Source organism: Gallus gallus, chromosome 1, assembly GCF_016699485.2.
Source record: "Gallus gallus isolate bGalGal1 chromosome 1, bGalGal1.mat.broiler.GRCg7b, whole genome shotgun sequence".
NCBI classification, from domain to species: domain Eukaryota; kingdom Metazoa; phylum Chordata; class Aves; order Galliformes; family Phasianidae; genus Gallus; species Gallus gallus.
Genome location: NC_052532.1, coordinates 167379534 through 167402870, shown reverse-complemented (window position 1 = coordinate 167402870; position 23337 = coordinate 167379534). Strand labels below are relative to the sequence as shown.

General features: G+C 42.5%; 1 long non-coding RNA gene across 1 annotated transcript; it reads right to left on the bottom strand.

The window, feature by feature from the left end:
- Positions 1–2142: 2142 nt before the first annotated feature.
- On the bottom strand, positions 2143–11147 carry LOC101750204. The gene is made up of 4 exons (XR_005843804.2): positions 10892–11147; positions 9542–9702; positions 8553–8728; positions 2143–7027 (listed from the first exon to the last, which is right to left on the bottom strand). It is a non-coding gene; the product is annotated as an uncharacterized LOC101750204 (long non-coding RNA).
- Between the last annotated feature and the right edge of the window lie 12190 nt (positions 11148–23337).

Sequence of the window (23337 nt, the reverse complement as noted above, 5' to 3'; positions counted from 1 at the left end):
ATATTTTTTGACTGGAGTTATCTTAATGCATCCCGCTGCCCTAGTCCTTATTATGTGCATTAACGTCTTCCTTGCTGGCTTCCCCAGAGATAACTGATCGTACCTGGGTAACAGAGAGTATGTTCTCATGTCAGGAAGCTTTGAAGGCAGGCAGTGTGTGGGTCTCCAGGTGACTCTCACAGGACGTATATGGCAAGTGTGATGGAAAGAAGCGATGACCTCTCTTTTTGTCTTCAGAAACTTCACAGATCTGCCCATGGAAAGCCAATTTGGGGAAATCGAATAACCTTTGCATTCTCTAGGCTGCTGCCTGAATAAGCAGACAAGGAGGAAACCACTGTCAATAAATGCAAAGCTAAAAATAGGCAGACCAAAAGCCTCAGCAGAGCTCTGGAAAAAATCTGAAGGTGGAAGTAAGAGTTATTTATAAGGTTGGGAACTGAGAGGGGAGAAAGAGGTCAGTAGAAGATTTTATTTACATAGTTTGGGTTCCAGAAATTACTTTCTAGTACATGCAGCATCATCAGGAAGCGTTTTTGCTCAGGTCCTGAGTCCTGGCTACTTTTTATGCCTACACAACATGCTGTGCCGTGCCAGGAAGCAGGACTCAGGAGCTGCGACTCCACTTCACAGAACAGAGATAATTATTTGTGCATGCATGCTGTGCAAAAGCACTTTCTGAAGCTTGGAAGCATGTTAAGCTGTGTCCGTAGGCATGCTCCTAGATGGTAGGTGTTAAGTAGGTAGGTAATAGATCGATAGATAAGATAGATAGATAGATAGATAGATAGATAGATAGATAGATAGATGCATGCCCAAGGATGAAGTCATTTTCTCTAACCTAAACAGCAAAGAATTGAGTTTTCTCAGTTGCTTAGCCAGGGTATGTTCAGACATCTCTGCAGATGACAGGTGAACTTTGCATCAAGAGAAATGTGACCAGCAGGTCAAGGGAGATGATTCTGCCCCTCTACTCTGCTCTTGTGAGACCCCATAGAATCATAGCATCACCATCTGGAGTACTGCATCCAGTTCTGGAGCCCCCGATACAAGAAGGACATGGAGCTGTTGGAGCAGGTCCAGAGGAGGGACACAAAGATGATCAGAGGGCTGCAGCACCTCCACTATGAGGACAGGCTGAGTGAGCTGAGGCTTGTCAGACTGGAGAAGAGAAGGCCCCGATGAGACCTTATAGCGGCCTTCCAGTACCTGAAGGGGCCTACAGGAAAGCTGGGGAGGGACTTTTTATAAGGGCATGTAGTGAGAGGATGAGGGGAAGTGGTTTTAAACTGGAAGAGGGTAGATTTAGACTAGATATTAGGAAGAAATTCTTTCTTGTGAGGTTCATGAGACACTGGAACAGGTTGCCCAGAGAAACTGTGGATGCCCCCTCCCTGGAAGCATTCAAGGCCAGGCTGGATGGAGCTGTGAGCAACCTGGTCAAGAGGGAGGTGTCCCTGCCTATAGCAGGGGGTTGGAACTACATGATCTTAAAGGTCCCTTCCAACCCAAATCATTCTATGATTCTACGACAATTAGCACTGACTTAAGCCACAGAAGTTTTGCATGCAGTGCGGTGAGATAGGAGCGGACTGCAAAAGGGAGAAGCAGTGCTGAAAGTCTGATGTTTACTGGTGTGGGTTGCTTTGGTCTCACTCTAGTCTCATCCCACTATCACAGCAGATATGTCCCCAGGGAACATCTTTTGGTTTAGTTTCATCAGCAAAGGATTCAGCTGGTGGCTCTGAGACTGCTCCTTGGTGTGAACCATAGCGTGGTCTACAGGGGTGACAGGGAGATGTATTCCAGGAGCACTCCTTCATTGCAAACAAAAAATATGCTGTAGACACATCCTGAGATGAGTAATTTTTGTACAACTGAAATAGTTACCATTAAACCTACCCCCCAGTCTGAGTAGTCCAGCACAACTGTGAGATCTGAGAGAAAAGCAAGGAGATCAATGTCACATCTGAAATTTGAAAAATACATTGGTTTTCCCTGTCACATTTTCAAAGGGATACAGGGAACATTTATTTCACAAGAGAATATCTGTATTTTTTTTTCCTATTTTGACTCTTGCAGGTAATTAAAATAGTTGGCTATTTTGCTCGAGGCGGATAATCAACATGAAAAGAATCTGCATTGTAACCACTGTCACAGTTTTATTTAATGAGAAGTCTTGGGCAAGCTCAACAACAGATGGATCTCCCAGGCTAATGTAACGCAATACAATATAAATGACCAGAAAATGTGCATTTAAATACACATCTCCTCTTGGGTATATATTAAATTGGCTATTTACATTAATTATGAGTTTAATTGTGAAAGATCACTAGCTAATTTCACAAGGAGTTTAATCTAGTTTGTCACATACAAGGAAGAAGTAGAGCAGTTGTGCAGGTGCTGTGCCCTGTTGGTTGGTTTGGGTGAACCCGCTTGGCAGCTGGAAGGGCCTCTTTGAGAAGCTGCTGCACAGGTGGGCATCAGGAGGAAAAGCTGGGGCAGCCAGCACCTTTCCTCCTAGCCCAGCTCCTCGTTGAAAACACTGACAGCATCCCATAGCCAGGGAGATGTGGTTCCCTTCCAGCTCATGACAGCCTATGGTTTTAGGATTCCATGATTTACTGCTTGATCCTACGAATGGTCACAGTGGTACAAACAGGGGACAGTGAGTGGTAGCCTGGGTCAGGTGTCACTTAAACAAGTGATGAGGTGAGAAGTGTCCTTTGCTGAGGCTGGAGCTGGAAAACATCACTAGTCCTTCAGCAGCTTGTTTAGCAGTCTTCCTGTGCACCAAAAGGATCTGCTGACTTTTGGAGCACATAGAATAAATATAGTCCTCATGAAGGGGACTGTAAGGTCTCAGCCATCAAGCTGATGGGAATTATCCTCTTTGGAGGCTAAGGCCAGACTGTATGCAGTTCTGCTGCTGCCTGTCTGACCATGACGTAATGCAGGAGTTAATGATGCGTCAATATTTTCATATACCATTTTACTGTCTCCTCTTCATTAAACCCTTTTAGTGTCTGAAAAATCATTTCTCCCCAGTCACTACGGAACTTGGTAGAGCTTTCAGGGCTCATTCTTGGAGAGGCTCTCCAGATTTTACTGCTGGAATAAAGCAGTGTCTGTGCAGGCAAGAGGGACCCAGCAAAGGCCACCTCCGGCTCCACTGTGAAGCTTCTCAGACTTTATAGTGTTTGGGAATGCAAAGACTGTTGCCTAGCAGTTGCAGATGAAAGCCTGTATCACAGAGGCTTCATCTCAGTTAGGCTGGGGACGGACTGACCCCCGTGAGGTATGTGAAAATAATCTGTGAACACCACACAAACTGCAGGGAACAGCTGTGATCCAGTGGGGCCAAAGCTCGGTGATGATGGGCAGAATGTCCTGAACCACCATCTCGAGGGCCGAGCAGTCCCAGCACCTCTCATTCACATCTCATGAACCACTGCTGCAGCTCTTCGCCGAGAAAAGCACCCCAGTCATCTGCTGCACCTGGAGTGTGCCCCAGGGCTTGGCCCTGCATGCCATGCGTGCCTCCGACCCCAGCAGGGGCGGCTGCAGGGGAACCAAGGGTCAAGCCCGTCCCATGAACCGCTAATGAGCAAACAGGCAAGGAGAGGGGCGTTTTTTGGCTTCCTCCCGTGTCGTGTAACTAGATACGAGGATAAAGGTGACAAGGTCATTCCTTCTTTTAGTGGAGACCCGGTCAGCCTCGAGTCACGACTCTTTCCATTGGCAGCCGGTGCAGGAGGGAGAGCCTGGTTAAATCCCTGCATTTGCCTCGTGTCAATCACAGATGGGGCTGGGAAAGGCCATGCAGTCCTCTATGCCACGGCTGCCGTGTCCCCTGTGGTGCTGCTCAACATTGACTGCAATGCTTAGGTGAGCTCCGGCGAGAGCTGGAATCTGAGAATCATAGAATCACTGAGGTTGGAAAAGATCACTAAGATCGTGTAGTCCAACCATCAACACATCACCACCGTGCATGTTAACCACGTCCCTCAGTGCCACATCTCCTTGTTTCTTGAACACCTCCAGGGATGGTGACCCCACCACCTCCCCGGGCAGTCTGTTCCAATCCATTACCAGTCTCTTCGAGAAGAAATTTTTCCTAATATCCAACCTGAACCTCTTCTGGTCCAACTTGAGGCCGTTACCTCTCATTCTGAGGTTTTGGATTCAGGGAGATGTGTGTAAAAAGCTGTACCATACCAGGAAACTGTGCTTCTCCTGAAACACTGTCCAACACCCTCATAGTGACATTAATTGCTATTCTCACCTGGGCTGTGCTGTCTGGGATGGATTTAGCCTGTGATGGAGAATGTTTGCACTTCATAATCTGCCTCTAAATTCTTCCAATAATCCACTATAACCGCCGTAATAGACTCTTCAAATTAAAATGCTGTTTAACAGGAAAATGAAGTTCTAGAAATGTATTGCAGAATTAGAATTACCCACAAAATGAAATAATTTTGACATGACATATCTGGCTGTAAATTCGCCTTTGCAACAGAAATATTCATAATTACAGTAATTTGCAGCTCAGCCTCTTACTGTAGTTATATGATCCCGTAATTGCTGAGTTGTCTGCAAAGTGCTGGTTGTGCTAGCTAAACCAGTTTGCAGCCTTGAAAGAACAGACAGTGAGCCAGCTCCAGCGCGTCCTGAAGCCATGGAAAACTTCCCAGTGACTGCAGTGAGCGGCAGGCTGGACCCCAGCTGGAAAGGCAGATGCCAGCCTCCTGCAGAACGGTGCTTGGAAGGGCAAAACACTGGGATGGAGGCAGGAACTGCTTAAAACCATGTATGCTGACTCTACTGTGATTTGCTCCATCTTATCTGAGTAATTCTGGGTTTATACTAATACAGAATGAGAATACTCTGACAGACATCATGAAGTAACTTCTGGCCTGTAGTTAGGATACAACAAAGCTGTTTGTTTCCTCAAATTGAGAACTGAATGTTCACTTCCTAGAAGCTGAAATTAGAAGAGATGTAATTCAAGTAAGTCCTCCTAGCTTAAAGGAAGATGCCCAGCAAGATCATGGAATGTTCTGGTTCTGCTGTAATTAATGACCTTGAGAAGAAAGTCTTCCTGTTGCTGATTGTATGTGAAATGGCGTACCTCACAGAGGTACATTCTGAACAACATGGTGAATAAGGAAAGCAAAGGAAAGGAGAGCCTGAGGTTTGAGTCCTTGATCCCAGGGCAGCACTGCATTTAATGCTAGGTAAAGCAGAACACCTAAAACCTCTGCTTCTAAACCCTAAGCCTTCAGAGCCAGCCTTCTGCACTCACTATCATCTTGCTTTCATGAACCTCTATGGCAGTGTGGTTCACACTCAGCCAGAATAGAGACTGCAGTCTCCTTGGACATGGACACAATGGCTGTGAACTCCTCTAGACTGAGGTGCAAAGAGATTTTCCACCTCCTATAAACGCCACTTTAAACTGAGCTTCTAGAGACAAGTTGTGCTGAATGGTCAGACAATATACAATGCTGGAAAGACCATAAATAACAGATGGTTCAATCTATTTTTGTTCTGGTATAGAAAATAAATCCTGCTTACATTCATTCTCATATTTTATAATATTAGGCAAGAAAATACATGTTTTTATGTTTATACCAATGTTATATTTATGCTTGTTCAGTTATCTTTATAGAGTGCAGTGTTTAAATGATAACTCCTCTACTGAAATACATTGGATAATAAAGATCACCCACTTATGGAGCATTTTTCCTTGCAGCCGACAGCACGAGATGTCTTAGATAAAGTTCTGTGACCAGGGCTGGCAACACACCAACCTAATTCAGCTAAGAGACATACCCAATAAGAACTGTCTGCTGTGCCTGGGGAAGAAGAAATAACAAGCTAATTTATCAATGAGTTTAGGTGAGCGTCAAGATCCAGTGCCACCATGCCCGCTGCAGCCTGAATCTTCCTGCTCCTGCCTCCAAGTGCCTTCTCAGTCCTGGGTCGTATGTTACAACATTTCATTAAGTTAATTGTAACTTAATACATCTTGCAGTGAGCAGGCTCCCAGCACACAAAAACATAATTGACTTGCATGGACTCACTGCTATGATGAACCCTGAATAAAGGGCATGAAGTTCCTTCCTCTGATCAGTCTCACCAAGCTTTTCTCATCATTTAACTAGGTCTCCTGCTACCACAGCTTGCAAGACTTGCAAGTCTTGCAAGTGCTGACCTTTCTCCAGGGAGCAGTCCAACCTTGGAAGTCACCACATTTGGGGTTGCTCATCCACACTCTGCAATGCACCCCTTGCTCCCCAGTCTGCACTGAGAGCTGCTTGCCCTTCTCCCTGTTAGTCCTTTTCTTCTGGAAACATATCTTCAGGAAGCAGTGGTCTTTATTGGGACTTCAGTGCAAGAATGGGGGGGTCTGGGGCACTTCTGCAAGCTACAGTAAGGCAAACTTTCCCTTCCTGTTGTCTGCTCCCTGCATGCCCACCATCCCAAGTTAAGCACTGATGCCATCAGCAATCAGAGCAGCGTCAAGAGCTGCAGCCTCACATCCCAACAGAAAACCCTTTTGGAGTAGGACTTTATTCAACCCTCACTATGTTATCTCTCTTTTGGTTTTGTTTTGCTTCTGTTAAGTCTTTGTGATAGCAGGAACCCAGGTTCTTCTTTTAGGACATTTCCTTCATCCTCTTCCCCATCTTTTTAAAAGTTTTTTTCTTGAGTCTCCATTACATCTACAGTTTTTAACTGTAAGAACCTTTCTCCACATGAAGAGCTGTGAGTACTGATTCCTGGTTCCTAATACCACGTTGCCTACATGGGGAGACACTGGTGCCTGCAGAGGCAGAGCTCACTGCACAGCTGGGCTTTGTGATGGGTCCCATGACGACCTACAGCATGTGATACCAAGGATCTGTCTTCTCAGCAGTTTTCTTGGCTTTATTCCAAATCCTGGCTCAAGTTTGTGCTTCTCCATGGACAACCAGCAATCACTGCATTAAGTTATCGTCTTGTACCATCTCTGGTTTCCAGCCTTTAAAAAAAAAAAAAAAAAAAAAAAAGAATAAAGAAGAGAAAAGCTACATGACAAGAGGGTTGTTATATCAATAAGGAAAGCAATAAAAACATTGACTTTATGGAGTCTCCTGCCCTGGGGTGTATGTTTTGTAAAGCACTTTTTCAGTCGGTGCCAGGCTGGGATTACTAAATGTGATAACCAGATTCTGATAATCTGTATGTACAACAAGCTGAATAGCCGGACAGTGCAAATTGCACTGATTTTTGTCATACTTAATGAAAGTTATTATTCTGTCCTTAACGCTTCCTTAACTTTCAAAGCAATGTGTGGCATTTTAGCCTGGCCCCATACTGCTCCTGTTCAAGACAGTACGAATTTTATCTTTGATTTCAAAGGGAACAAGCTCAGACCAATGGAGTCAATAGCAACTGCACTACAGGGCTATTCTCCTCGTGGAAAAATAGGCTACTGTATCAGATTACTTCTAACTGTGAAGCACCACGGTGATGGTACCATTCAAATATTTGCCCTGTGACACAGCATGCGGCTCAACACACTTCCAGCTGGTGCTGGTGGCTTCATAGCTAGCGTGGTATAGAGTAGATGCACAGTTGGGCTTGTTTTCAGGTGCCCATTTCCGCTCGGTCATAGCCAAAGTCCAGCTCTGTTGGCAGTGACTCCATAAAATCTCAGTAGAGCTTGCTCTTCTGTGGTCAAAGGTAAATTGAGTCATTCTTCTTGATGGAGTATTCCTTAATTTCCTTTATTTCACCAAATAGCACAGTAAACAAACTATACATTTTATAAAGAGATTATAGAGCAGGAGAGTTGCCAATACAATCTTGCAAATGCTAAACCTGAAATTGCCTTTTGTTTGCTGCTTTACAGTACATCTTTTCTTCATGCCCTCTAGAGCTGACAGAATAGCACTTGTTTAAAAAATATGTGACAGAAAATACCATGGGAAGAAATGTATTGTTAAATCTCAGCCAACCCGCAAGAAGGCTCAAGCCGGGACTGTCAACACATACAATCCCCATTTAATGTCTGCTCTTTGCAGCAAAAGAAGGCAGGGTAGCTAAGCACAAATTAATTAAAAGACTGAAAGGAAAGAACAGAGCAAATTTTATTCTTTTCTAATCCCAACCCAAGTGCAGTTGGCAAATACCTATCTAGCGTACAGGGAAGTGGCTTCATTTTGTAGTCCCTACCTAACGAAAGCTATAACCCAGTTTATGGCAGAATCATCATTTCATTTGAAGTCACAAACAAAACTCCTGCTGATTTCAGTGGAGTCAGGCTTTCATTTGAGAAGTTTATCTTGTGCTGTTTCAGCACTTCCAAGAAACCAGTATTAGTGGGTTTTTTTTCAGAATCGTGTATTTCTTGGTCTGTGTATTTCAAGCAACTCATCATAATCACACTGCCCATACAGCGTGACAATATTTATTTCTCAGAGCTGCGGGATGCCGTTTTACTGCTTGGCCCTCGTTGGAAACACACTACATCAGCCAGGCAAAAGACTGGCGCTTAAACTGACCTTTCCAAGAAGAGATGTGCTCAAGGCTCTTGGGATTGCCAAACTCCTCGATGGCTGAAGGTACCCACAGGATCTGTCTGTGAATGCCTCTTTGCTTGGCTTGGTTCCACCAGAGAAAACAACGTGTGTCACACCCTGTCAGAATCACTCGAATCCGCTCTGGACACTCTGGACACCTGCCAAATGAAAGCAGCTAGTTTCGCTATAGCAAAGCAAAGGTTTGAACTTGTGGACTGAAAACACTGCCATGGAAGCAATGCGTAAAATCAAAACAAGTAAACAATCAAACAAAAAAAAAACACATCAAAAGTTAAAGGATGTTTCATAGCCACCGCTTAAACCTCCTCTGAAGCATCACTGAACACTGGAGACCATCTTGGAGGTGGTTTTTTTTTGGCACTCCAATATTCCAAGATTGCCATTGGACCTGTCTGTGTCAAGGTTTCACTGGGTGCCAATTAATCTCAGAGTTCACAGGTTCCTTTCTTCTATTAAGCAACTGAAGGAAACCTATGTTATTTTTTTTGTGAGAATTAAGCATATTTTAGTAGTGTTCTGGATGGAGGATGTCAGTGCCAGGCTAATGTTCCTGATTCAGAAGTTAAACTCACCCTAGATTGCCCTTCACCGATGACATGACTTGCCCAGAGAATTTCTGATAGCGTCACAGCAATGTACACTCTGCTTATCATAGAAAGAATTACGCACAGTGTTTTGACAGCCTCTTGGATTTGCAGAAGACCAGTGCTGGCTTTCCATAGACACCGTGTATGAGGTTATGGTAGGTGTGGAGCTTGGCTTGTCACCTCCCCACCCACCTTACGTCAGTATTACGAAGCCATCGTAACATGTGCTATTGTATCAGCAATGGCTGTACAGTCACCTTCTGCAGCTGCTGCTGAGCAGGGCTGGTTCCCTGCAGTTGTGTGTCTTCCAGCTGTGAAACTCCAGAGAGCTTTGACTATAGGGTTTTCATGCAATATCCTCACCTTCTCTCTCTGTCTCCAACTCTTGTCTCCGTCCTCATGTGGTATCAGAACAGAATGTTGCACTGTAACCCTTTTCCTTTGCTTGTACAAACCAAATATGATTGGGACCTCTATGTTTTTGAGAAAAATTGTAGAAATGGCATATAGCTCAGAAATAATTGCTGGAGTTTGGAGAAAAAAACAGAAAAAAAATATGCATTTAGAGAGGACAACTATCCAAATTTCAAGACATATGGAAAGTAGGTTAAAAAAGTAATATACTAAATGCAAGGCTTTCGTTCTCTACCATATTGCTGAAGAAAGGGAGTAAAATGGTAACAGCACTTTATTTGTAGCCAGTGCTAAGGCAATGCTGCTGGGCACCTCACTGACAGGAACACTGTGCTCAACAGAAAAGACCCTCATCATTGGTGGGAAGCTGATCTTCATCATTTCCCTACAGTCCTGTTTACTGGGCTCACCAGAAGCAGAAGGCACAGGACTGAATGCAGTCTGTAGTATGTTGCCACCAATACTTGAATATTGCTATAGCCACCTCAATAACTCTCTGAAGCTATTCAAATGTCTGTCTGAACGACAGGCTTTTGCACAAGGCAGGACGGAGCACTGCTGGGATGTGACTTGTTCGGGTGACAGAGGCTCTAAGATGCCAAGTGTTCCCACAGAACTGTGAATATCCTGGGAGTTGCTGCCTACACTTTTTGGTTTTTGCTGTCTTTTCTACTAACTACTCAGGTGAGCAGGTAGTCTGCACAGAGCCTGGTGCATCTGGACAAACAAAAGCCCTCACACAGCAGGAACAGACCCTGAGGGTTTGGGTTTTTGTTTTTTTGCTAAATACAATCTTTTTTTTGTCCATCAGGAACTCAACAACTGATTATGTGGCTTTCTAACAAGTTACTGGCTCAAAAATGTCCAAAGAAGTATCAACAGGACAGGCTTTAAGTCCTCTAAGACTCTACGATCTTTGCCAAAGTAGGTCAAAGCGTTGCACATCAGTTTTAGCAAAACTCCTGGAAGAGTCCTGAAAGAGGTAAGAAACTGAAAATATTTTGTTTCTTGCTGACTTGGCAGTCTGCTTTGCCTGACTTAAAGAAGCAGTTAAAAATATACTGTAATAACAATTATGGCAACTGAGGCAATAGCAGTCATGTTGAAGAGAGAAGCAACACGTTCATATAATTATGCAAAGGTCTAAATTATTTTTCCAGTAGATTGCAAATGCTTCTGATTTAATCCCAGATGTTTCTTGCATTCATCACCAATTTTTGCCTGAAGAGCAAACAAATTATGAGAAGTTTCAAAAGCCAACAGTAACACCAACTACTCTAGAAAAAATATTTGGTTTACCTGAAATATCCTCAAACGACAAGAAGATACAGAACATTTCTAAGATGTTTAGTGCAGGATGTGCTGATCCAAATTCCAGTCTGTATTCAGGAGCATTTTCTGCATCCTAAAAAAGTTAAAGACTGGATGTGAAGCTTCTGATAAAATACTGTTATACTCCAACGTACTGTGTAAATTCTCCAGTGCCTTAATATTTTTCTCATAAACTTGTATACTTTCTACAGAGACTGCTAAATTTACTTTCCCATCCTCCTGCAGCTACATTGAATGCCTTACCTACTTTTTTTTCCCAGCTCTGTTAAACAGCTGCAACTCATACACTATTGTAATTGTTAAGCTGTGTTTTTTAGCTGAAGAGATGGGTTTGGGGCTCTGGAATGTAAAAACTCAAGCAGGGCATCTGTATCACACATAATTGCAAGCCTTCCCCATAAATAACTGTAGCAGGAGAGCACCTGTGCTTTTTCCTCCCAGCATTCTGATGGTTAGCATTGTTGGCATCTCTGCAATTGACACTACACTAAATTCAAAAAAGAGGCTGAGTCAGTCCTAAGTAATGGAATGTGTCCAAATTCCCCTTGGCTTTGATTCTAACAGAGAAAGACATAATTTTCTTGTATCCTTCCAGATTAAACTCCGTTCCATTTTCTGCTGCCCTCACAGATCACTCCTGAAAATCCCACAGATGCATTAGCATTCAGTCAATGAGATATTTCTAGCAGCTGGACTACTATGATGTTTAGGTTTTTCTGTAGTTTCAAGGCCTTGATTTCACCCTGCCCTTGCAATGGAAAGCTTGTCTTTAATCTCAGCAGCCCGTAATGTCTTGTACCCTCGCTAGCTGTAGCATCCTATATTTAATGCTGTCACTTTGATCTGATGTTGTTTCCTGAAGGAGGTTTCTTTCAAACAAAACAAATAAATAGAATCACCATCCCAGTCCTAAGGAATCTGGATTTTCATGATTGGTCATGGAAATTCATGAGGAGTCTTTCCTTTTTCAAGAGCAGGTCATTTGGAAATTACTCGGAATGCAGTTGAAAAATCACAGTGTTGGCGTGTCCTTTCTTTCTCTTTGGGCATGATAAAGAAAGCAGCCCCAGCAGGCACTGGGGGAAGCAGATGAAAGGAGGGAGGGTGTATCGAGGGAAGCTTGAGAATAGGGTTCACACCACGAGCGTAAGCTATATCTGCTGAAGAGCCCAGATAGGAACCACCTAACATGGCTGACCTTTTAAATCCTCCTTTTGAGGATTCATGTTTTCATGCTACAGAAAGTACAAACTATTCTCCCGATGCTTGAGACCTTTGCTTCAGCTGCCTGCGGACTTGGGAAGATTTGCTGCACAAGGTTGCAGCAGGCCAAGGTTTTCTTTGCAACTTCAAAAGGCAGGAGGGTACTTCAGGCTGGAAATGGACAGCAACAACAGCGCAAGCTTTGGACTGTGCAGAGGGGTGCTACTGTCGTGGTGCAGCTCTTTCAGACATTGCAACATTCTTGTCCTAACTTTGTGTTTGCCATTCTGCACATGCTAACATATGCCTTTGCCTGAGCCCAGGACAGGCGTACCAGACAAGAAATTATCCCAACATTCAAGTGTCTTCTACTCTTGGTGCTTGGCTTCAGATTACTGCACTTTTAAGGGTCCCAAAGCTGATTTAGTAGTAGCAGCTTGCACACAAGCTGTGCTCGGGAATCATTTGGGAGATAGCTGATGAACAGAGGCCAGAACAGTACCAAGAATCATTTGGATATCTTAATAGCACAGATGACTGAACTTCAGTGGCCAGCAAGGTTCTCTGGGACTCTTCAGCTTAGTACACCGGCAGAGAAACTCTCCAGGAAATGGGTAAGGTGTGCCCCATCCACAAGAAAAGCTTGGCTCAAGGTTGGTTCCATATTAGACAATGGAGAACCCAAGTATGAAGTGCAAATCCCCAGGAAATAGGCCTCATTAAAGCTGTTGCTGACAGAATGACTTGTTTAGCTGATGGCACCTTATTTAGAATTCACTCCCACTAGCAGCCCACTTCAGATATAATATAGCAGCTCTCAGCCCTGGATGCCAGATGCATGAGCCACATTTAGCTGTTCATATTTTGTTCCCTGGTTCATTTGTATTAGTTGCTACTGCGATTGGTGTTTCAGACACTGCAATTATGTGAACCTTTATTGCTTAACATGTGAATCAGATGATTTATCGTATTTGCTATTTGTGGCCATGACTGAGAATTCAGACCATGACCTCCAGAGCTAAAGCACAAAGATGTTAAAATCTTAGACTATGAAATCTGTTAACCAGCAGCTGCAAAGTCTCATCTTCCACAGCACAAAGGAAGACAGAGGACAAATACTGAGTATGTGGACACTGGATATCTGGATACTAGCCTGCTGCAAGAATAAACAGCTGAAAATTGTTTCAATGCTGAGCAGAAGATTAAGAGTTAGAGGAGATGGAAACTTGAATGCCCAGGAGGACTCTGAAAATTGCAAGCAGTAGGCAACTTCTCTTGGATACCAAAGGACAGAGTCTAACATTCCTCCTGCAATATTATTAACATCTCATGTTTGTATTTCAGAGGCACCTAGTGACCCAGATCCCAGACTGAGCCATTCAGCTGCAAAATGAATACATACACACACTGTGAGTCTATTACACGCACACACTCTTTCCAAGAAAAGAAAGACTCCTATTAAAAAAAAAACCAAACCTTTTAGCAAGCTTTTTTGATTCGCCATAAATACAAACAGCAGCAATAACGAAGCTCAGTTGCCTACACATCTTTGTACCCCATACTGAGCAGGTCTCCTTGCTTCCCACTTTGTCGGTGCTTTTCCCTTCTGCAGCAGAACTCCCCTCTTGAAGCTCCCTGTTCCCAGGGGAGGGAAGTGTGGTGGCTGGCCACAGCCAACAGCATGGACTGTGAGACCATGGCTGCCACTGCCCAGAATGGCCGCAGGGATGCCCATTCCCCACAAGAGCAGGGTGTTAGGACTTTGTCCACTGCCAAACTGTAGAAGTGCATGAACTTTAGGGTGAGCATACCTTCATGATCTCTCTCTATCCCAGGCTGAAATGAGCCAACAGGTTCAAAGTTATTAAAGAGAAGCTGACAGACAAGCAGATGGACAGCCAGGCAGAACAGTTGTGTAAGCTTTGTTTTCTTAGGAAAGCAGGCTAAAAAAAGAAACAAAATGCAGTATTCACTCATCATTGTCTACAAAAACACTGAAATCAGCTATTTAACACTTTGTAATGAGTGTAATGGCTCAGCAGAGTTATTTATTCTGCTCGAAAAACCTGTTTCTAGGCCTCAGAGGATTAGCTGAGAAGCAGAGAGGCAGCATAACCTCTCTGTGACCCTCTCTGAGAAGAAGCTGGTCTGACTGGAAGTCTGAAAGCAGTGCTCTGAAAGTGGTGGCAGCTACGGGTACGTGAGCTACAGTTCATCTAAACTGGGGGGAAGTTTTACAAAGAAGGACAATAATCCGAGCATCAGAAAAGAGGAGTAAAAGAAAAAGAGAAGTGAAAAGTAGGGTAGAAGACAAATGAGAAAAAGAAGAAACTAACAGCACAGCAATGAATGCATTTCAGTGTGCTTGGGAGCACAGTAAATAATGTAAATGACAGGTAAAAGGTATGTTAGGACAGTAGATACAAGCTGAGCAATGAAGAAGTTTGCAGAATTGAGATTTGGTCTTCTACAGTTTTTAAATCAACACGAAGCATCACCATATCCAAACACAGCGTATGTGTAGGTAAGAAGAACAAGCAATGTCACTGGAGCCAGAGCACAGCCCACAAATCTGTGTTCATCTACCTGTCAGTGCTTGCTTTGGGAGGTCATGTTTATGCAGATGGTAGTGAGTTTAGCATGAGTGAGGGCAAAAAACAGAGGAAGGAGCTCTCAGGTGTCCAGGAGAGTCTGGTCCTGACTCACAGGAGATGTTTATGACACCTGACAGCATGAGGATGCAGAAGTGTCAATTAGCAGATGCTGAAAGCACCACCAAGTTGCAGTTAGAAAATAAGAAGTAGGTATCTTTATTATCGATGCAGTATAAAAAAGACCTTTTTTATGAATATAATATATATACTTATATATATATATTACTGTGTATAAAGAATGTGATTTCATTCCTCGGCACTATGGTGGGGAATAAAACCATAGTATTTCCTGCAGTGGATAATGACCTGTAGTCCTGGTATCAGGCAAGCGCCTTTAATTACAGATTATTGTTCTTTCCCAAATAAGCTTATTGTATTTATTAATAACAGAAATAATTTTACAGATTATATGAGATTTTTCTTAGTACAGGATTGCTCTCTCTACAGGAACGTTTTATTGTTTTATTCTGGCTGATTTTGGGTGCCTCTAGAGTTGATTTCCTATCACTTTCATGCAGGCTGTGTTTCACTGTGAGTGCCTCATGTGTCTCCAGAACTCTTTGTTCTGATGTTCAGTTTAAATGCCTCCCACCTTACTCTAGGTCCCTGCTTAGATACATACACTAATACATAATACACTGATACGTACACTAATTGATACCTAATTACCCTGGACTCTCCTAGCAGCTGATGGAGAGAAATGAGCAGCTCCAGAAGATTAGAAGTTGCAGGTGAAGGTTCCTATCCCTTAGCACAAATTTTACAGCAACACTGCTCCATCAGGTACTTTACTGGGGATGTGGGGCAGCTGAATCTGGGTCTGAAATATTTTCCTGCTTCGACAGGTCTCCCCTCTCCTTTCAACAGCCAGAGATTATTATCATGTGGCTGAATGCTTTGACCTGCAGCCACATGCAACACAAACACAGATTATCCCCAGAAAACTCCAGCATACTCCAACATCACTTTTGCTGCATTTCTCTGGACATCTAGCACCACTATGTCCTTAAATTATTACAATCTCTAGGTATACTAACAACAGCATCTTTACAGTTGTCATCAAACATTATTATTTCTTATAAAATCACATCTAATTTCCTGTTTACTAAATGTGTGAACTAAGCAATTGTACTTTTTTCCTGGGAATATTAAGTCCCCGTGTCATATCCTGGACCTGTCTGGTTTCCACACTGCCTCAGCTTCATGTCTGTGAATATCATTTATATCCTATTAAGTCCTTTTCCTATTCACAAGGTAAAAAATTATTGCATCCAGAGCCGATGGAGAGCTGCTAAAAGCCATCTCACCAAGGATTCCCCTTTGAGGTCCTCAGTAGCTGCTAAGAAGACACCTGCCAATTCAAAAGGGAGCACTCTGCGTGTTTCTGAATGAGATTTAACGTGCAGACTGTCCATGTTTGTCTCATTCCTTACAGGTTTGAAAGAGACAACTGAGTCACTGGGAGACACCAGGCAGGGAGCACTAGCTGCAGGAAGCAATGCCCTCAGTCAGGGCAATGCAGTATTTTGTTCCACAGGATAGGTGCAGTAGCATAAAAGTAGGGTGGGCTTCTTGATCAGCACAGTTTGAAGCTTGTTTTGCCATTATTTCTGTCTTTCCTCATTTATTACCTAAGAATTCACCTTGCAGAAAGATGTGGCAAGTAATGCTGATGGGCTTCAAACTCTCATCAGTGCTTCTATGCTGAACTAGAAGAGGTATTACATACAAGTAGAAATAAAGCACACTCTTATCAACAGAAACACACTTTTTAGTGTGATACTCCATTTAAAAAAGTTAATTTTCAAGCAGTTAAAATGCCTCAATGATTGGTAAAACTGGCAGTGAGGTAATGTGACGATGCTAAAGCAGTGAAATACTCAGGGCTGTTTGTTAAGCTAATACACAAAGCTTATATAAAACAAAGAACTAGCATCTCTCAAAAATAGTGGAGAATACCTGAGCTAGCAGTACATGAAGTAATTTAAAAAAGGCCTCAGTGCTGTTACCAACTGAAGATCAGCATAATCCTAAGGCTACAAAAGGCCGCACCTAGGCAAATACCTCATCTTTTTGTCTTCTGAGCCTGCAAATATTTACATATTTTATGTTAAGTTTTTAGGGGTTTGGTGACTAAAAATTAATAGTCAGAGACTACTCACCTGACTGAAGTTAAGCCCCTGACTGTAATGTTTGAATCATTGGGATTTTTTTTTTCTTACTGAAATTGGTAGAGTCAAGTTTTTTTGGTGCTTGAATTGGGAATCCCAAACCTATTCCCCACTAAATTTTATTACAAGAATATTTAATTCAACTTTTCAGCGCTTGTCAGTGAATGTGTGCAGAAGTAAAAGTGTCACAGCAATTTAAAATGAAGGGATAATCCAAGAGAAAATGCCTAAACAATTATAAAATAGGGAAGCAAACCAAAGACCTCAGATAAGTGGAGGAATTAAACAGTCTGCTTTTACTATTCCTGTGAACAAACCTGTATGTCCTTCAGAAGTGAAATAACAGTTCAGAAATAGATGATTTTTATTAGTTTATGCCCACAAAAATTATGTTTACTTCAGCTGTGCTCATGACCGGTCTGTGCTTGCTTTCAGTCAGCTGTCCAGTTATACTATGACTAATGCATATACAAAGCAAAGTTTAAGTTTGCTCAAGCACAGTCCAATAGAAAATTTTGGATTTGCACAAACAAATATTTGCTTCCATGGAATATGTTTTAGGTGGGAAGACACAGTGTTGACACAGTAGAAAGGGAGATGGAAATGAAGATACACAAGTCTCAATTAAATGAGTTCAAGAACTCCTCTGTACCCTTCACGACTAGGAATGATTATTTGCCTCCAGTTACTATATTATAACAGCAAAAATTATATGACTGTGCTAAATACCAACTGGCATCACATTCTGCTTTTGTAAAGAATTCTGTATTGAACAAATCTGGTGTTTGAGGGAAAAAATAATAATCCAAAAATCTACTTATTTACTCCTAATCCTAAGATTTCTGCCTCATTGAAATGGATACACTCACCTCTGATCATTCAAGAAGATCACAGAGAATCATAGAACAGCTTGGGTTGGGAGGGACCTCAAGGATCACCAAGCTCCAACCCCCTGCTGCAGTTAGGGCTGCCAACCTCCATGTTTAATAGTAGACCAGGCTGCCCAGGGTCCCATGCAACCTGGCCTTGAACACCTCCAGGGACGGGGCATCCACAACCTCTCTGGGCAGCCCGTTCCAGCACCTCATCACTTTCTGTAAAGAACTTCCACTGACATCCAACCTAAATCTTCCCTCCTTCAACTTAAAACCATTTCCCGTTGTCCTGCTATTATCCACCCTTATTACCTTACTACCTTACCAGAAACTGCAGAACTTTTACACATCACAGAATTTCTAGTGTAATCAATGGAAGTGAGCACATTCTTAAACTGATCATTTTTTTTTTCTGAAATGCTTTCCTCTATCAGAGTTAGGATCTGCTAAAAGAAAACAATTGCCAAAGTCTGTCACAGAGACCTAAAAGGGCCCCACTTTCCAATACTATTAAGCAGTCTTGTGGGGAAAAAAAAAAAAATCTTTCTGATTAACTCATGAAAACTAAAGCTAATCTAAAAAAAAAAAAACAAAACAAAACCAAAAACCCAACAAACCAAACCTGTTGGACTTTCCATTTTGCTCACGGATTTTACAGAGGCAAAAAAAGGGGAGGGCCTATTTAGCAACAGGACAATTTTTTCAATTATTTGGTCACTGTTCTATTTGATCTTCAGCTTAATTACATATACCACTTGGCTGACTCATCAAAGATCAAACAGTTAACAATCTACAAATGGTATTTTACAAAAATTGAACTAAATAAATGACCTCAGACTACAATGGAACTGCACCTATTACAGTTATAGGTTGAAGTACCTGAGAGAGACTTTCCAGAACTTGGCTCTGCTGTAAGACGCAACCTCATCAGCTGACTACAAATACTGGTGAAAATGGAGAAGTGAGGGAAAAGAAGACAATAACAGCGATGAAACCACAGCGTTGGTTTGGTTGGTAATGCATCAGACATGGGATGGAAGAGGATTTGCTTTTATCCATTGTTTCTGTACTGTGTTGTGATGCATGCAGTCTGTATAGTTTAAAGTGATGATAAAAGCTTCTATAAATGTTTCATAAAAGCTGAATTTGAATGCAATCCTTAATTAAAGTAGAGAGGGACTACCTACTTGGCTCCATTCCCCAAGTGCAGGTATAATGAATGTTTTAAAATGACTTCTTCAGATGATCTGCAAAGATACCATTTTGAGGATATTGGCATTGGAACAAACATAAGGGAAATCAATTAAAAAAAAAAAGAAGAAAACCAAATGCTAAAATTGTCTATTTCTGTGATCATCTAATAGAAACTTGTGAGAAAACTCCCCATTGCAAAAAGTTTGACATTATTTCATAAGAATTAACATAAGGACTGAAAAACATCTCAGTAGGTGTTTTGGATCCAGCCAATAAACCCAGTAACCCAATCAACCAACTAATGAGGCAGCTGAAAACAAAACAAGAAAGGAAGATCAAGATTGAACCTGAATTTTCTAAGAAAACACAGAAACAGAACTACATCTTTTTCAACTGAAAGGTGAGTTTGCTTATGAACACTACTCTAAGAAGGAAGAAAATAGTTGCATACACCTTTGCAAATCAACTTAGGAGACTACAGGCATCAATATTAATGAACACGGAAAAGCTTTCTGTTTAAAGTAACAGTAGACTCACATAATAAAAATTTCTTTACATTCAACTTATGAGCAGCTACACTTGATTTAAAATGCTTGTCAGATTGATTTGCTATGATTCTATCTTGAGTCAAAAAACCACAGTATTCCTGTTTGCTGGTTTTGTTACTATATACAAAAACGTAAAACACTGCACATAGCTGGAAGAACACATACAACTGTCACGTAATAAAGGAGCCAAAGAAAGAAAATATTAAAACACTGTTTCTTCTGGTATCCTTGAAGAATCTGTGGCGGTAACAAGGCCCATTGTTTCCTGCCTGAAGAAATACTACATATTTGGAAGGCTGAGTTGTAAATATCTACACTGCAAAGATCTTGCTGTCTTGAACTAACCTCCATTACAAGAAGGAGATGCTTTAACATTGAAACAGCGTTCTTCCAGACACTCACTCTCCCAGTCTGGCAGCAAGGATTCCATCAGCCCCACCTGAGCTTGCTCATTTGGGAAGTGTGTACATACGAGACGCAATTCGAGGGGATTCCTCTATACTTGCAACCCTTCAGCAGTCTTCAGTCTCCAGCTGGGTTAATGAAGGCAATGCAGGACTGCCCTGTAGTCACCAGCACCGACCATGGTGGACAAGGTGCTGGATCCACCCAGCAATGGAGCACCTCTGCTTCCAAAATTAGACTGATACAGCTTATTAAAAAACAGCAGGTGGACTTCTTTGGATTAACCGCAGAGTAGTTTCACTAACAGCCCAACACCCCCTACCTGAAGGTGGTTAATTTTGTTGTTGCCTGATTTTGAACCATCCGGTGTTTTAAATTAGAAACTTCTTTTCCCACTTCAAACAACAACTGAACAAAGCTTATAGCAAACAAATTATCAATTTCAACAGTTTATTTTTAATTTCACAATTCCTAATGAATATGAAAATAAATCTTTGAATTGAGAAATCCATTTTGAAACAGGTTTGCAAAAAAACAGTACACTAGTAAGCGTGTACCCAGGTGAAAAATGATAAGCAAGGAAAAACATGCCTTACGTGACATTAATTTTTATGAATAGCATTTATAAAATATTTCCATCAGGATACTTCAGATGTGCTTTGTCCAGTCTAAACTGTTATTTGGATTGTTAACTGACCATTGAGCATATAATGCAAGTTAGTTAACACTTGTCTAAATATCATTTTCTATTTCTTCAGTTCCTCTTGTGGAGTAAGATAACTACCTGGAGCTAATCTAAAGATGTTTCACATGCTGTACTAAGAAGCGTGTAACCCAAAACAATGACAGGTAACTTACCTGAATAAGCTTTTTTAAGCTTGTTGATGTCTACTAGGCTCATACTAACTTCATACCTCAATCTGAGTAACTTTTGCACAGTTTTTCAAGGTTAAAAACAGATTTATCCATCCTCTAAGACCACGTGCTTTTAGTTGGCCTTTGTTCAAACATTCAAAAATATCATCTTTGAGCTGAGACTAATCATAGAAGGCTTAATCCCTCAAGGAAATTGTTCTGGGAAAGTTGTAAGCAGACAGAACAGGAATTTATAATGGCAGTTGGCTTGCAACTTCAGGCTCTCATCCCAAAAATGTTTACACACACTTAGCATCTCAAAGACTTGTAAGTCCTTAGTGTTGCATCAATTTCCATGTAGATAGATTTTGTGGGCACCTTTGTGACTTTTCCTGAAATCTGCGAGGGTTACATGAAAATGCCTTCCTGTATGCAACTCATGACATGTTCGGGTAGTTCAATCTGTTCTGATTATCATCTTTAAAAAAATAATATTGCCTTGTTCTCAGAAAAGGAAGAATCTTATCCAATTACCTGCCAAGTGCTTCAAACAGTGCACTACTGTCTGTATATAGGCAGCACACCAGAGGCATGGAGAGAGCAAGGGCTACAGGTCAACCTTTTAGGTACCTAAAGACATGAGCTGAACATCTGCATTCCAGATATAAAAGCAATTAGGCTGCAAAAGGTGGGATTTTCTCACAACTATGTGTCTTCCACTCTGACTGAGAACTGAATAATCTACTTGACAGGGATAGCCAAGATGAGAGGCTGAAATTCAGGAAGGGACAGCAAAAAGTTCCCACTGTGTGTGACCTTGAATCCTCACCGTTTTCATAAAACAGAGCTAGAAAAGCAGCTTTTTTAGTACCTTGGCAATTAAGCACCACACACTGAACATGGGAGACTCAAATCTTCTCTCTGCCTGAAGGAATGCACATTTACATCTCCCACAAGAACTCTACTGACTCAGCTATGTGATATCATAGTTTGGACTCTCCCCACTTCTCCCGTTAAAGCCCTACTACTCCTCACAATTTATTTACACATTCACTTGCAGTAAACACCAAATTCTTGTCTTTTTCCCTACTTGCCCCGCTGACTGTCAGGGTATAGAATTAGCCCGAGTCAGTCAAGCATTGCCCTTCATGAAACCTAAACAATTTCAAAGCGGTGACTGAGACAATACCAGCTCATGAAAATCTACATTTGGAGATGAGGATGTGCTGCCAGAAGGTGGGAAACATGAGCACCTCTCCTGGCACAGATGCATACTCTACCCACCTCGAGAACAAGAGAATCATAGATCATAGAATATCCTGAGTTGGAAGTGACCCAAAAGGATCACTGAGTCCCACTTTGACAAAAATAATCTGCAAAGCCCTTCCACTCCTAAGTGTGGTCCCCAGCAGCACAGACTCAGATGGGGTAAGCCTGAACCTGCATGCTTTTAAAAGGGTATCTTCAACTCCCACCTGCAAATGAGGTGCAGAACTTTCCCCCTTTACAGGAAAGCAGAATACCCAATCTATGAGGGTCTGAAAGTGCTCCTGGTGATAGTCCTGCTGAAGGGCGGTGGAGCAATGACTGGGGCGTGAATTCATTGTGCTTGTGCTGCAACAAGGTACCTACCTGCTAAGTACTCACTAGAGCACACTAGCAGCCATGTAGATGCTAAGTGAAACCTCAAGGCCAAAACACAAGCATTCAGTGTCATCAGAGATCTGATGGCAGCCACGTCGGGTTGAGTTTTGGACAGGGGAGGGCTAAAGCAGCACCATGACAGGATGAAGGTGGCCCAGGCCCATGTCAGGCTTCATCACCTGACTCTGGGATGGAATATCAGCGCTTTCTTCCTGCTGAGACACCATCACTGAAACAGAGCATATCAGTGGATGTCACCTTAATTTTACTGAGTAATTTAAAAATACCCTCAAAAGGTGTTTTTTTTTTTTTTTTAACATTCCCTCTTGTGCTCTTTTCAGAAACTCCTGTATACATGCTGCTTAAAAACGTTCAGCCAGTTTAGGAATTCAGCATTTTCTTCTTTCTCAGAGTGGTGAGGCATTGGCACAGGCTGCCCAGGGAGGTGGTGGAGTCACTGTCCCTGGAGCTGTGCTCAAGGACCGTGTGGATGTGGCACTGAGGGTCGTGGGCAGTGGGCATGCTGGGGATGGGCTGATGGCTGGACTAGATGATCTTAGCAGACTCTTCCAACCTTAACAATTGTATGATCGATTCTATTGCTCCACAGGCGCAATTTCACTCGGAATACCAGCCCTCAGCTGCCTGCACCCAGCACCAGGCTCACCCCATCACCCTCGGGGGCACCGAGGTGCCGTCCCCACGGCAGCCATTTCGGGGGGCGGGGGACGCTCCGTCAGGGGGATGCGCGGCGGCACAAAGGGAGCGCGGCCCCGAGCGAGGCGGCTCCAGCCTCCCCGCGCACGGGAGGGAGGAGGATGGAGGAATATTCTGGACCGAGGGAGGGGAGGAAGACGAAGGTGA